The 16577-nt window shown below is 43.5% G+C and overlaps 1 long non-coding RNA gene and 2 pseudogenes across 1 annotated transcript; 2 read left to right on the plus strand and 1 right to left on the minus strand.

The window, feature by feature from the left end:
* FELCATV1R-PS73 (vomeronasal 1 receptor felCatV1R-ps73 pseudogene) lies at nucleotides 6500-6951 on the plus strand (annotated as a pseudogene).
* On the plus strand, nucleotides 7139-8125 carry FELCATV1R-PS74 (vomeronasal 1 receptor felCatV1R-ps74 pseudogene; annotated as a pseudogene).
* Nucleotides 12618-15703, minus strand: LOC109494594. Its single transcript, XR_006590480.1, has 3 exons — nucleotides 15564-15703; nucleotides 13582-13817; nucleotides 12618-12675 (listed from the first exon to the last, which is right to left on the minus strand). It is a non-coding gene; the product is annotated as an uncharacterized LOC109494594 (long non-coding RNA).
* Between the last annotated feature and the right edge of the window lie 874 nt (nucleotides 15704-16577).

Below are 16577 nucleotides of genomic sequence, written 5' to 3' on the forward strand. Positions count from 1 at the left end.
GTCCCATCAAAATGAAATGTGCTAGGGGCTAGCCTGGGTGGCTCAGTAGGTTGAGTGTCCAACTTCAGTTCAGGTCATGATCTCACGGTTCATGGGTTCGAGCCCCGTGTCAGGCTCTGTGCTGACAGCTCAGAACCTGGAGTTGGCTTCACAGATTCTGTGTGTGTGTGTCTCTCTCTCTTTGCCCCTCACCCACTCGCACCCTGTCTCTCAAAATAAATAAATGTTTAAAAACAAAAGCAAAAACAAAACAAACAAAAAATTAAAATGAATGTACTAAAGTCTTATCCCCTGGTAGCTCAGAATATCTAAAGAATACGACCTTCTTTAGAAATGGAATCACTGCAGATGATATGAGTTAAGATGAGATCACACTGGAGAAGGGTACACCTAATCCAACATGACTGGCATCCACAAACAAGGGAAAATGTAGGGGCTCCAGGGTGACTCATCAGTTACCTTGATTTCAGCTCGGGTTGTGACCTCATGGTTCATGAGATGGAGCCCCAAGACAGGTTCTGTGCTGACAGTGTGGAGCCTGCTTGGGATGCTCTCTCTCCCTCTCTCTGCTCCTTCCCTGTGTGCTCGCTCTCTCTCTCGCTCGCTCTCTCTCCTTCTCCCTCTCCCTCTCTCAAAATAAATTAATAAACATTTTAAAAAAACAAAAAGGGGAAATTTAGAGGCAGACATGCACACAGGGTGAACACCACATGAAGTTATGATTCCACAAGTCAAGGAAGCAGAAGCTGGGAAAGTGGCCTGGAGCAGACCCCCCAGGACCTTCACAGGGTGCTCGGGCCTGAGGACACTTTGATCTTGGACGTTTAGCCTCTAGAATGACCAGACAATACACTTCTGTTGTTTCAGCCACTCCATATAAGGTCCTTGTTATGACAACCACAGCAACTGTCACACCTTCCCTTCCACCTGCCTCCCCACAGGCAGACGGACATGAACGCAGAAAAGGCCACCTTTGGGGCACCTGGGTGGCGCAGTCGGTTAAGCGTCCGACTTCAGCCAGGTCACGATCTCGCGGTCCGTGGGTTCGAGCGCCGCCTCGGGCTCTGGGCTGATGGCTCGGAGCCTGGAGCCTGTTTCCGATTCTGTGTCTCCCTCTCTCTCTGCCCCTCCCCCGTTCATGCTCTGTCTCTCTCTGTCCCAAAAATAAATTAAAAACGTTGGAAAAAAAAATTAAAAAAAAAAAAAAGAAAAAGAAAAGGTCACCTTTCCATGTCCTTTGCCACAGGGGGGATTCAAACACAAACAGCTCTGATCTGAAGGTCATACCATGGGTTTTCTCTTCTCCTGTCTTCAGAGACACTGCCCTCCTAGAAACATCTCAAATCCTGCTATAGCACTGGGGACCAGACTGTACCAAGATCCTCCAACAAAACTCAGGCACAGTAACCCCTTTTACCTCCCCATGGGTCAGAGTATGATGTAGATTTACATTTTCTACTTTACATTTTCGGTTCAACTGTTCAAAATGGACAGTGACCATTTAATAAAAGGTAGAGGGTATCCGGATGGTGGAATCTTGCATGTTACAGCCATTTGGAAGGTCAAGTTCACAAGTATGCAGAGAATGTGAGAATGTGCGAAAATGGTGAAGTCATCCCATCTCAAGAACCACTGAGACCATCCTCATGTGCACAAAGCAATGTGACCAATTATCCACTCCCCACCATGTGTGGAAGAGCCAACATTTAACTCTTTTTTTTTTTATTAGGAAATATCACTATGTTTTCCCAATAATACAGGAATATTGTACGTTATTCCCCCCAAATACAGAGAAACTTAAAGCTCTTAGAACCCTACCCAGATAATCACTATCAATATTTTTTTTCATTCAACGCTTTAAATGTGAAACAAGGAGGGTTCTGATAACATGAGTCATTAATCATTTCCATTGAATAAACAGCAATGTTTCGGGAATTCAGGATCTATTTCTATTGGCATAATGATACCGCTTTCATACAGCTCCAGACAAACTCTCAACCAATTTGTAGGAGAAAGTAGGGGGTCAAGGTTCTGAGACTGCAGATACATCCAAATGTTTGGCCTTTTCTTATTGAATGAATGAATGAATGAATGAATAGGAAAAAAGGAATGTTTCAATCTTATAAATCCATACCCCTTTTCCTGCTGTGCTCCTGAACATACTATGGACATGAACTCTCCTGTGCTTCTTACCCAGGCCTGCTCCCCACTCACACTTGTGAGCATTCTTCCCTCCCCATTATCTCCCCTCATCCCCACAGAGACCAGCGGGTGCTATACTCTCAATTTCGAGGCACAGCTTGTCCCCTTGTTCCATCAGGGACCCTCAGTGCCCTGGGACCACACCAAACGCTTCACCTCCTCCCGAACATTTCTAACCCCTGACTGTCACTCCCACCCTCCCCTCCTGGCACCTCCTTCTCCTGAGCCCCCTTTTCCCAATGCTCTGCTTCTTACCCAAAACAGTCACATCCTACACACTCAAAGTTTCCCACCACACTCCCCACTTCCAGTGGCAAAGCTCAGAGTACTTTTTCAATGCCGAACACATTAAATGTTGCCATTGTGGCCTGTGGTGAGGAGTCCAAAGGGCAATTAGGATCCTCTTGTCTTGTCTCACAGGACTGGAGATATGCATGAAACTTTCGTCTCCGAAAATGTTACTGGGATACATATCCACCTGGTGACCATGTGAGTGACTGTGGACGAGTGGGACATGTCATCTTGGTGGGTGTGTGCATCTTGAATGCGTCAGAAACATGGACATCTGCATGGGGTGAGTGTGCGTGTGAGGGAGTGAGAGAAGGACTTATTTCAGTACATATTTCAGTGTTTGAATCTGTAAGTGTGCATGTATATGTTTGCACACAATCTGAGTAAACACTGTGTGTGCATTTGTGTTTGGAGATGGGTTGTCAGACAAATGGCTCTCTTCCCTGATGTGTGAACTAGGGTGTGAGTACAGAAGAATTAACCACACCCAAAGGGAGGTGTGGCCTTTGCCTCTGCTGCAGGGAGAGACCTCTTGAGTGTTTAATGTCCTGCCCCACGGAAGCGTCTTGGCTTAGAGGCTTCTCCACCAGACTGCCTAACAATGGGATTTACAACGGGCCTTTAGGCCAAAAGTATCATGTCAGCTCTGGAAGGGCTGGAGATGAAAGGTATCAGCTCACCTTGGGGACATAATGGGGACTAAGGTCAGCCATACAGAAGGTAAATGGAACAGCTGTACTAAAAACTCTGGGCACCAAGGCTTGGGTGAGCCTCCATTGTTGGCAATACTCCATGTTTGGCAGTAGTCCATGTTAACCCAACTCAACCCGAGAAAGTAACACTCCATGACTCCACAGGGAAAGGACAATGAGAGGATCCACACTGGGTACATTTCCTGGACTCTGCCCCATGCATCTCTTCCCCATCCTATGTTCATCTGTTCACTTTCCCTGTAATAAACCACAACAGTGAGGAGAACAGTTCTCGATGAGTTCTGTGAGTCCCTCTAGAGACCTACGGAAACTGAATGAGGTTTGGGGAACCTCCAAACCTGCTGCTGGTGTCAGCTGTGAGTGTGGTCTTGTGTGGACCGTGGTCCCTCTAACTTCTCAGCTGGAATAAAATGCTCAGGGGGAAGGGATGGTAGAATAGGCCAAATGGTAACTTCTCTATTGGAAAGCCTCAAGAATCTATTTTGGCTCTTAACTTTAGGTTTCTTCACTCATTACATACTCAGTGAATGCTCCCTAACGAAATTTCAGCGTAAGTCTAGAGAACTCTGCTAACCATTCACTACAGCTGAACTAAGGAAGTAGTACTGGCTTCTCTGATCGTTCAAAGAATGGTACAATCTGCCTGTTAAACGGGTGCTTTCACTTGTGACAGACATTTCATGGACATCTGTCTCGATGGATTGTTGGTTTGTTCGGATTTCCTCACACAGTTGGGATTGAGACACTATTTTCCTATAAAATTTCTCTATCATCATTTCCAAGTCAACTTGTACTTAGCTCTACTAATGAGTCCAATCATTTCTAAGATAAATGACTCATGTCAAGTTTTCACTTTTACTCTTCTGTCACTGGACACTGTTTTTAGTTACTTTCTCTGAGATCACTTATCTTGAATACTTCAAAAATGATGCAGCTCAGGGGTTGAAGATTACCACTCAAATTGATTTGGGGTAGAGAACTTCTAAAGGATGCAGTGAATCCAGTGAGATACACCTGTTTTGCTGTCTCCCGTGAGTCAGACCTCAGGATTTCCTCTCTCTTTCCTAGGAGAACCTGTCAGCCTTTAGAGATCATGAAAAAATAAAAGGGTCGATTTGAAGATATTCAGAAGGAACTTTTAATTGGTCCTGATAAGTACCAACTGGGAAAATGTTTTTTCATGAAGATTCTCAGCTCCACAAGCCTGAACTGTAACTGTGTCTATAGGAGAAATGGTCATTGCACTTTCAGGGGAGGTGAGGTCACAAATTCACAAACCTTTGTCTGAGTCTGGCTGCCTCTTGCAGACATGAACTGGCTGTCATGACCTCCACACAGAACCAACTGTCCTGACAACAGGAAAGATTTCAGTGAATATTTGTATTTCAGCCTAAGAGGCAGAGTTCTTACGAAATGAAATCTGAATAAGTACTTGTGTGACCAAAAGGATTCTTCTGGGGTAGAAACAGATCCAATGGCTGATCTAGAGGAGGGGGAGGAATAATTCCTCAGTAAGGAACTGAGAAAGTGAAGACATGGGTGTCCTAGTCCCTACACCCATTCCTGATCCCTCCTAATATAATGTAATGAAATTCTTACCAAGAATGATCGTTGGTGAATGATACTAGTGATAATAAAATGGGTTTTCATAGCTGCTCAAACACTGTAGTTAAGAAATTGATGTGCTGTTCACATTCCCTTACAAAAACCATGGGCTACATTCACTGTATTATGAGAGAGGTACTTATAATGCCTTCATGCTTATAATAAAGAGTACAACAGAACTATCGGAATAACCTCACTTTGTGCAGAAACCATGTATCTGAATTTATTTCTGGAATAAAGAAAGTGTGTTGTAAAACTCTAGTTCTGGGTTTGTGAGACACTTGAAACAGTTATTGTGGGGGCGCCTGGGTGGCGCAGTCGGTTAAGCGTCTGACTTCAGCCAGGTCACGATCTCGCGGTCCGTGAGTTCGAGCCCCGCGTCAGGCTCTGGGCTGATGGCTCAGAGCCTGGAGCCTGTTTCTGATTCTGTGTCTCCCTCTCTCTCTGCCCCTCCCCCGTTCATGCTCTGTCTCTCTCTGTCCTATAAATAAATAAACATTGAAAAAGAAAAAGAAAAAAAAGAAACAGTTATTGTGTCTCTACTGAAAACATGTGCACTTTCGGTGCTCTAAAGGTTACCATGAGACTGCTTTCCTGCTTCAAGTTAGGGAAGCAGCATTTGGGGAAAAGTGAACTCACTCATTATGGTTTCAGAAAACACTTGGGAGGACCTAATGCATGTATATTATTCTCTCTGATTTAACTATATTCTAATCTCACTCCCAAGCTCACTACTCACTTCACTATGATCAACTTCTACTGTGCATAAAATGTCACATTCCATGTTATGTATGTCTCTTGTAGTTTACCGCACTGCACAAATCCTGCCCCATAGCTAATAGTTACACTAACTTGTGCATTAAAAACTAAGGAGTATGTGATCTGAAATAAGTAATTATTTGGTGTCTGGCCTGCCATGTTTTATCACATATTAGGTGTTTCACGCATCGTGATTTAGGAACAAAGTGACATTGTTCCCTAATGTCCATTGTATCTGTGCTCCAGCAGGACAGCAAACAAGACTTTCTGCTGCCAAAGTTAAGAGTGACACAATCTTGTGTTGATAAAATCCAACTTGTGCAAGGGCAGGTTACTTTAGGATGATGCTGTGATTAATGGATCTGTGTTTTAGTAGAATCCTCAAAACTTCATTCATATGTCACATTGAATTATACAACAAGTAATTAAATAGAAATGGAAACCTGTTACAAACAAAACTCCCAATGATGTAAACTACAATATCAAGGTCTAAACCTAAAGAGAGAGGTGAATTATGTCAAGGCACAGCTGACATGGTTAGTGGAGCAGAGTGGTCAGAGCACAGTCTATGAAAACTTCACTGTCAACTTCTGGTCCCCACTCTGGGGTGAATTTAGACAGATTGCTCGATTGCTCAACCTCTGTGTACCAAAATTCTCATATTCTGTACAATGAAAATTATGCAATGCCAATGTGTACCTCATTCAGGTATTAAGACCTACCAAAATACCACAGGTACAGCATGATAGGACGATTCATGCAAAGTAATGCTGTATAAATATTTTAACTTGAACTCTTGGAATCTCCTTAACAATAACCACAAAAACTTAATTATTTCTCAATGAAAATCTTGGACTTTATTTGATATGATTAATATTGTCCACACGACGAGTGCTCAGGTAGGCTCTTCAAGCTCTCAAGATGATGATCAGTCACTGGGAACTGACTGATTGGCATCAAAGCATTTGCCAATAGGAATGGCCCACTTAGCACAGACCATACAGGGATTCCAGGCACTTTCTCTCTTCCTTACTGCCATCTTTTCCTTTTCTACCTTCATTACAGATTCAGGTCCATGGTTCTGATCTGCAAGTACCTGTTGGCACCCACTTTCTGACCATTCTCCTTAAAGGTATTCGAAGATAAAAACAGCGAAACACTTCCTCAATGCTTCGGAATGTAACTTTGTTTTCTTCCACGCAATGTTGACAGAGCGTTTCCAATGGCACCACTGGCCTCCTAAGCATCTCCAGCCATTCTGATCAGCTCAAGTAATGACAGGCTTCACATTTTCTCTTTAATATTTAAATCAGTAATAGATTCAGAATTGATTTATCCCATGATGTATCTAATGATTCACATTGTGCTTTTTCCAATGTAGATAGCAAATTTCAGTTTTCTGAAAATGTTGTATTAAGCATATACTAAGCTGACTTTTCCATGGAATATTCTGGTACTTCTCTCCATCTCCTCCTGCCTCTTTAAGTCTCTGGCAATCCTACAGGAGCAAACCACCAAAGTTGCTCTTGATGTCAACATTTTCAATGAGTCTTTTTGTTCACAGGAATGACTGTTGCTCTAATATAAAGGAAAATGTGTTGAATGGCAAAATAGCTTCTAGGGATTTGGCAATAGTAATACTATTCTTATCACAGACAATAGTTGGAATCCTGGGCAATGTCTCTCTTCTTCACCATTATCTATTACCACACTGAAGGTAGGTTAAGACCCACAGAATTGGTTCTGAAGCACCTGATTGTATCCAACTCCTTGGGAATTCTCTCTAAAGGAGCTGCCCATGCATTGACAGCTTTGGGATTGAAGTATTTCTTCGATTATTTGGGATGTAAACTTCTTTCATAAGTTCAGAAAGTGGGCGGGAGGGTGTTCATTAGCAGCACCTGCCTCTTGAGTGTCTTCCAGACCATCATGATCAGCCCCATGAACTCCTGTTTGAAGGAGCTTAAAGTCAAAGCCCCAAAGTACATTGGCTTCTCCATTTCCCTCTGTTGGATCATGTGCCTGATAGCAAATTTTATCATTCTTCTGTATGCGTTGTATGTGTCTGGGAAACGGAGGAGCAGAACATCACAAAGAAAAGGGATTTTGGATACTGTTCTACATTCAATCATGAGACAATCACAGTTTCTGTATATGCAGTGTTGATAGTATTTCCTGAAGCCTCCTTGTGTGGGCTCACAATCTGGGCCAGTGACTCCATGATTTTCTTCCTGCACAGACATAAGCAGCGGGTCCAGCACATTCGAAGCACTAATGTCTGCCCCAGATCCTCTGCTAAGTCCAGAGCCACCCAGAGCACCCACATCCTGGTGAGCACCTTTGTGTCCTTTTACATCATATCCTCCATCTCTCATGTTTATATTGCTTTTATTTATAATCCTACATGGTGGTTAATAAACACCTCTGCCCTAACTTCTATATGTTTTCCAACTGTCAGCCCCTTTCTGCTTATGAGACGAGTTCCTGCTATAACCGGCATCTGCTTTGTGAGGGTAAGAAACACAAAATCCCCTACTCTTACCAGAAAAATTTAAATGCTATGTTTTGCATAAAACTCAATTGTTTATTCTCATCAGACACAAAAAGTCAATACAGAATCCTAAAGGGAAGACACATATCTTTCTAAGGTGGAGCCTATAAGTATTTGGGATCCTCAGATGTCTGAATGTGGACACTACGTAAGCATAGTCAAGGTGAATGAATCAGGGTAGCCTCACGTGGCGAATAAGTTTAAGAATTCTCTGAGCTTGCACCAATGGGTTAACAAGGCTTAGGATGGAAAGCCACCAGAGGGCAAAAGTGCCCCCAGCATAGAACAAAGCAGAGAGAGGAAGCCGCTGTCACAGGACAAAAGCATCTGAGACCAGGAATAGGCAGAAAGTCACTGCAGCAGAGCTAATTAGTGAGAAAAATATCTTGTTCACCCTGAGGTAGCATGCCCTATCTTAGCCCCTAGAAAAAATAAGATAAACAGACAAGGTGCCTGGTGCCTGTAATAAACGGCCCGTCTACTCAATGCCAGGACTTTGATTTGTCTTGACCCTAACTCCTAACACCAAATACCTTCAAAACCCCCTTTCTCTCACACACGTGAGTTAATGATCACTGTTTTATTGTCTCTTTCTGCATGTCCGTCACGTTTATAAGTCCTTTGATCCTAATAAATACGGTGCAAAGACCCTTACTCAGGGCTATTGTCTCTTCCCTGACATTAGCCTCTCTCGTATTCAATTCTGCATCCACTCTCTTGCTGGACAACAGAGAACTCCAGCCTCAATGTTGGCAACAGACTTGTCCTGATTAATCAGAGCACTTGAACGAGTGATAAATTCATGGGAAATTCTTCCAGGAGCTAATACAGTCTAGAAATGACTGCTGGATATTGTTGGAAGACAGGTCTACCATGGGTTTCTCATTATGTTCATGTCTTATGAACAGAAGTATGGACAGCTTTTCTTCTAGACCGTTTCCTTATGTGTGTTTAGAAAAGGTCCTTGGAAGACAGGGACCGTGTCACTCTCTGGAACATTAGGCTGACTTATTTGCTGTACAGGGAACAAAGATAATGTCTTCCTCATGGAAAAGAGTACAACAGGTGTGTTAGCAGTTCTCTTTAAAAGATCTCATTTTGCTGTACTCAGGCCTCCATGGTTGTGATGCAAACACACTGCATGTGTAGCACTCATCTGGGCCCCTCAGCATCACCATGATTGGAATTAGGTCAGAACAAGGAAGGGAGCCAAGAGAAACTTGCTATCAGGATGTTCACGCTGCCTCCTGTGCCTTGAGCAATAAAGTGTTTTGTTTTCATCTGTAAATCTCCCAGTTTTTGCCAGTAGCTATAAGAGTTACAGGCCAGGGGTGCCTGGGTGGCCCAGTCAGTTGAGTGTCCAACACTTGATTTCGGCTCGGGTGATGATCCCAGCGTCATAGGATCGAGGCCCATGTCAGGCTCTGTGCTGAGCTTGGAACCTGTTTAAGATTCTCTTTCCCTCTCTCTGTACCCTCTCCCCTGCTCACAGTCCCTCTATATGTACAAAATGGAATGGAATGGAATGGAATGGAATGGAATAAAAATGAGTTGCAGGCTAATCTTAAACACTCACTATTCCTGAAATAACCATAGCTGTCACCCAAAACAAACAAAAGATAGATCCAGAGAGAAACACATAGAGGATAGAAGATAAATAGATAGAACTCTTTAAAAGTTGGATTATCCTGAAGCAAAAGCTTACCTACTCTCTAAATCACAATAAATTTAGGTGTTCAGGTCAGGACGAGACTTGAAAGAGCCAACTGATCCCTATCCAAATGTAGAAGAATATAGGTTGTTTGGGCAGGCTGATGACATGGCAGAGAGAAGAGCAGGACCAGCACTGCATAGGAAGAGGGCAAAGACCAAGACACCTCCTAGGCAGAGCAGCCCGGAAGGACCATGGAAGAAAAACAACTACTAAAAGATGATACTGAGCACCTGGGTGGCTCAGCTGGTCAAGCGCCCAACTTCACCTCAGGTCATGATCTTGCAGTTCATGGGTTCGAGCCCTGTGTCAGGCTCTATGCTGACGGCCTCTGATTCTGTGTCTCCCTCTCTCACTGCCCCTCTCCCACTCACGCTGTCTCTGTCTCTCAAAAATGAATAAACATTAACATTTTTTTTCAGTTAAAAGGTATCAATTCTTTGCCATAGTGTACCATAGTACCTTTCTCTCATTTTTACAATGTCTTTTTTTTTTATTTTTTTTTTCAACGTTTATTTATTTTTTGAATTAGCAAGAGATGGTGAGGTGTATCGGGGTTTATCGATTATAGAACAGGCTCCTCTAGAGGGATATAAAGCATCACCAAGTCCTTTGAGTTTTAAGCTGTTGCTAGAAGTTCTCTGGCAGATAGTTTTGTTTAGTTAGACTATCTATGTTTAGGGCTAAGCATAGTGGGGTATCTAATCCCAGTTTGGGTCTTAGCTATCGTGTGGCTGGAAATGTTAAAGTTACTTTCGTGCTGTATTTTTATGCTAACTGTAGCTTCTTACAGCCTAGTTAAGGTTTAACTTTAGTATGAGTTTTTCTCTGTAACACTCTGTAACCTGGAGCCTACCAGAGGAGAGTGACTAAGCATTACAGCCATTAACCATTTGGTATGAAAATATCACATGATAGATTCTGAAGTGAAATGAGCAAGTGGCGAAATAATACACAAAGTGTTATCCTATGATTGTAAAACAAAAATAAAAATAACAACTAGAAAACACTTTTTTAAAAAGCCCATGGAGAGCAGGGCCCCCCCTTACCTCCCATAGACTACAATATGGACTCACTACTCAGAAACCTACCTTCTTGGGAGCTTCACAGTAGGATTACCTGGGCTACTTTATTGAACCCTGCACCTGGACTACTTTATTAAACCAGTGCTGATTCTGGGCCCTGCCAAGACCAAATGACAGAATCTCCAGAGGAGGCACACAGGTGATGGTAGTTCCCAACACTACCCAGGGATCACAACAGGACGTCAGCACTGAGAACCACTTTGCCAAGCATGGCTTCTCCAACTTTAATGTACAGACCAATCACCTATGGATCTCCTAAAACAGACACTGGGGCCCCACATGCAGAAATTATGATCTTCCACTTCCTTTCAATCGGACTCTCTGGTCACGTTTCTGCAGGGTGTCCAAGTGAAGTCAGGTGGGGGCTGGGCTGGCTTCTGCTCTTGCAGCAACCTTTTTTTTTTTAATTTCCCTTTTTTCAATGTTTATTTATTTTTCGGACAGAGAGAGACAGAGCATGAACAGGGGAGGGGCAGAGAGAGAGGGAGACACAGAATCAGAAGCAGGCTCCAGGCTCTGAGCCATCAGCCCAGAGCCCGACGCGGGGCTCGAACTCACGGACCGCGAGATCGTGACCTGGCTGAAGTCGGACGCTCAACCGACTGCGCCACCCAGGCGCCCCTCTTGCAGCAACCTTTGAGATCTCAGAACCAGCCCCAGTCTACAGAGGTCAGGGAAGGGTCACTTGGTATGTGTGGGTGGTCCCACCAGGGACTCTGAGGCCTCAGATCATGTTCGCCTGGTCTGGGAGAACATCCTGGCTGACCCAGGGCATGTAGATGCCACTGCATGACCAGGTGGAGAGAGGAATAATGAGATTCAAACCAATTCTAGCAAACGCTAACCAAATTTAAAGAGGAAGGGATATATCCCAACTTACTCTATGAATCTATCACTCCTCTGACACCAAAACCATTACAAGAAATCTATAGATTAGCATCTCTCATTAACCAAACATTAGCAAATAAAATGCCACAATGTATTTTAAAAGACATCTTTGATGCAGGGTACAGTAAAACCTTGGTTTGCGAGCATAATTCGTTCCAGAAACATGCTTGTAATCCAAAGCACTTGGATATCAAAGTGAATTTCCCCTTAAGAAATAATGGAAACTCAGATGATTCGTTCCACAACCCAAAAATATCCATATAAACGTGATTACAATACTGTAATATAATACAAAACAGTAAAGAATATACAGAATACAAAGAAATATAAACAAATTAGCACGCACTTACCTTTGAAAACTTTCACGGCCGGTGTGAGGGAGACGAGAGAACGGTTATTGTGTAGAACGACTCTCACCATCACTAACGGAATCACTGCCATCTATTGGCTCAATGGAATCTTTTTCTTTTCGTTCAACTTTAACAAGGAACCTATCCAATGACACTTCCTTTTGCCTCCTCTTGAGGATTTCACGGAAATGAGACACTGCATTGACAATCACCCACAATCCCGCAGGGAGAGAGAGAGAGAAGAACGAGTTGTGATCATGTGACACTTGGCATCAAGTACTAGTAGTATTGCAAGACATTGTTCGTTTATCAAGTTAAAGTTTATTAGAAATATTTGCTCATTGGGGCGCCTGGGTGGCTTGGTCAGTTAAGCGTCCGACTTCGGCTCAGGTCACGATCTCGCGGTCCGTGAGTTCGAGCCCCACGTCGGGCTCTGTGCTGATAGCTCAGAGCCTGTAGCCTGTTTCAGATTCTGTGTCTCCGTCTCTCTGACCCTCCCCTGTTCATGCTCTGTCTCTCTCTGTCTCAAAAATAAATAAACGTTAAAAAAAATTAAAAAAAAAAAAAGAAATATTTGCTCATCTTGTAGAACACTCACAGAGCAAGTTACTCACAATCCAAGGTTTTACTGTACTTGATCGTAGGAATTCAAGATTAGAAGAACATTCAAAACTCAAGCCATGTATGTAATTGACCACATTAAGAAACTAAAATGAAGAGTCCCATGATCATCTCAATAGACATACAAAAAGCTTTAGACAAATGCCAGAATCCATTTCTGGAAAAAAAAAAAAAAAAAAAAAAAAAAAAAACCTCCCAGCAAACTGGTAACAGAAGGGAACTTCCTCAACCTCAACCTCACAAAGAAAATCAATGAAAACATATAGCTAACATTGTATATTTAAGTTTATTTATTTATTTTGAGAGAGACAGTGTGAGTGGGGGAGGGGCAGAGAGAGAGGAAGAGAGAATTCCAAGGAGGCTCCTCCTTGCCAGCACAGAACCTGATGCAGGGCTCAAACTCACAAAACTATGAGATCATGACCTGAGCCAAAACCAAGAGTCGGATGCTTAATCGACTGAGCCACCCAGGCACTCCTACAGCTAAGGTTATATTTAACAATGAAATACTGAGTGCTCTGCTCTAATATCAGGATTAAAATTAGGATTTCTCTCCACTTCTAGTCTACCTTGTTCTGGTTGCGCTAGTCAGGGAAGAAAAAGAAATAAAAGGTCTCTCCTCTGGAAAAAAAGTAAAGCTCACTTCCCTCACAAATGACAAGGTCATTTACATAGAAAACTAGATGGAATTTAAAAATAATTTTTTTTAGTTTTATTATATAAAATTTATATTTATATAAAAATAAATAAGTAATATTATTTAAAAAATAATTTTTTTTACTTTTAAATAGTTTTAACTACTGACCAAGGAAGAATTTCAGGGTGAATGGACTGCTCCGGCTCCTGAGTTCATGGCTGCTCCACCTGCGGTCCCAGACCTGCTCTGCAGGCAGGCACGTGCCTCTGTGCCTTTTCAGCAATTCCCCACCAAAGACTGGAGTGTTCAGCACCCCACTGAAGACTGGGGTGCAGCTCCCCCTGTTCAGGCCACCGAATGGATAGTATTGACCACTGAGTGGTCTTAAGCTGTTCCTGTACAATCTGTGGAACAAAATTGAAATACAATTGATGGAAAATAGATGGTTTCTTTGAAAAATAAATAAATAATAAGAGCTCCTAAAATTAATAAAGTTGTTTGGCAAAGTTACACAAAATCCATAGAAACATTTCAAGCTTTGTTTCCCTGTAAACACTGCTTTAGCTGCAGCCCACAAAGTTGGACATGTACCACTTTTATTAAATCAGTTCAAGATGGTACCTGACTAAAGACTTCCACTTTGATTCATGTTTATTCAGAAGTGTTTTCTGAGTTCAGATTATTTAGGAGAATTTCCTAATATCTTTTTGCTACTGACTTCTAGCTTCATCCCATTACATCAAAGACTGTGTAATTTCTTTCCTTGGTTTAGATTTGTTTTATGTTCCAGAATTTTGTAAGATTTTTTTTCTTTTTTTAAGTAGGCTCCATACCCAACGTGAAGCCCAAGGCGGGACTTGAACTTACGACCCTGATGAGGTCAAGGTCTGAGCTGAGATCAAGAGTCAAATGCTTAACCAACTGAGCCACCCAGGAGCCACTACTTTGTAAGATTTTAATTTTTTTAATGTTTATTTATTTTTGAGAGAGAGACAGAGTGCAAGCGGGAAAAGAGCAGAGAGGAAGACACAGAATCCGAAGCAGGCTCCAGGCTCTGAGCTGTGAGCACAGAGCCCAACATGGGGCTCAAACTCACAAACTGCGAGATCATGACCTGAGCCAAAGTTGGATGCTTAACCAACTGAGCCACCCAGACACCCCACTCTGCACACCCCACAGTGCACACTGGTTTCAGTGGTTTTTTTATCATACAGCTGTGCACGTATTAACACAACCATTTTTTAAATATTTCAATCACCACAAATAAAACAAAAACAAAAAACCCTGTAGCCCTCGGCCATCACCCTAAGTAGCCTTATCCCTCCCATCTCTGGGCAACATGAGCTTACTCTGTTTCCATACATTTGCTCACTCGGGACATTTTCTATAAAAGAAATCTATCATCTGTAGGAAATGACCTTTACTTAGCACAATGTTTTCAAGGTGCATCTGGCCTGTGCCTTGTATCAGAACTTTATTCCTTTTTTTTTTTTTAAAGTTTATTTATTTTGAGAGTGTGAGCCATCACGCGCACGTGCGTGCACAGGGCCCCAAATGGGCTCTCTTCACCAACCAGTGAGATCATGACCTGATCTGAAATCAAGAATCCGATACTTAAGTGACTGAGCCACCCAAGCGCCCCCTACTTTATTCCTTTTGAAAAACTTTTTAGGATGTAGTTTAATATACATAAAGCAAATTTTACCGTGCAATGTACAGGTCGAGCATCTGTCAAACAGCTCTTTCATCCCCCTGCCAGAAATTCTCCCTTTATGGGGCGGTTTGTGAGTTCGAACCCTAAATCGGGCTCCGTGCTAACATGGCAGAGCCACCTTGGGATTCTCTCTTTCTCTCGCTCTCTCTTCTCTCTCTCTGCCCCTTCCCGACTGGCGTTCTCTCTCTCTCCCTCTCTCTCTCAAAATAAACGAATTAATTAGAAAAAGGTATTCTGCCTTTATCATCACATGTCTTGTCCCCCAGGCTCAATGAGACACCCCGCCCCCACAAAAACTTCCAACAAACCACGCTCCCATCCGGGGCACTATCTCTCATCCACCTCAGACGCTGAATCAAACCACCCAGGGACCTTCGAGCCCAGGGTCACTGTGCCCACCCAGCCTCCTCCTCAAAACCCAATCCCGAGCTCAGACCTCGGGCCTCACCACAGGGCTTCCGGGGGTTCTGCTGGGCCACCAGACCAAAGGTCAAGGACGGAACCTCCTCGTGCACCTTCGGCTACCCGCCCACCCACCGCACTTCCGCTCGGCTCCCCGTACCCCTGACGCGCAGGCGCAGCAGCGGGTGGAAGAGCCCGTGGGGACATCTGGTTCCCGGATTTCCCACCTCCACCTGTGAGGCAACATGGCCGCGCCCTGACCCCTACTTGCCCTTGGCGGCAGCCGCTTTAGGAAGCGTGCCAGCTTTGGTAAAACCACTTTTTCCTTGCCCGGAGTCCAAAGCTGTCCCGCTTGGGCGGAAGCGATTGTAACTAGCCACCCGTCAGTAGGTCTTGCTTGTTATCAGCGGAGCACCACCACTTACCCAGCTGAGCGGCACGCTCCGCCTGGCACACGGAGGTGGTTCGTGTTTGTGGCACGTGTGAGGAAAACAAGCCATCCCTTCACAGACGTCTCCATGAATGTCCTCTCACATAAAGCCCCATCATCAATGATCTCCACCCAGATATTCCACAAGCACTGATTCCCCAAACCTCCAGTTATTAAGGAACTAGCGCATTTGCTCCTTGGTGAGTTACAGATAACAAACTACACAAGGGGAGCTTGGGTGGATCGGTGGGTTATGCCTCTGACTTCCGCTCAGGTTTTGATCTCGTGAGTTGTGAGTTGTGAGTTGGAGTCCCTCACAGGGCTTTACACTGATGGCGCAGAGCCTGCTTAGGATTCTCTCTTTCCGTCTCTCTGCCCCTCCCCTATCATGCTCAAAATAAATACACTTAAAAAAAAAACAAAAAAAAAAGCAATTCCAAGTGGAATTGTCACAAAGGAAGTTTTATTTTCAGCAAATACGGAGATTACAGGGATTAACTCCCAACGCCCTGAATTTCCAAGGAGTGAGTTTCTTTTATTTAGGGTTAGGATGAATATTCAGAAAGGGGAGTTTTGTCATCCTGTGTAGAGGTGGAAATAAGGTCATGCCTGCATCTT

The sequence above is a fragment of the Felis catus genome, chromosome E2 (assembly GCF_018350175.1).
Source record: "Felis catus isolate Fca126 chromosome E2, F.catus_Fca126_mat1.0, whole genome shotgun sequence".
In the NCBI taxonomy this organism is placed as follows: Eukaryota; Metazoa; Chordata; class Mammalia; order Carnivora; family Felidae; genus Felis; species Felis catus.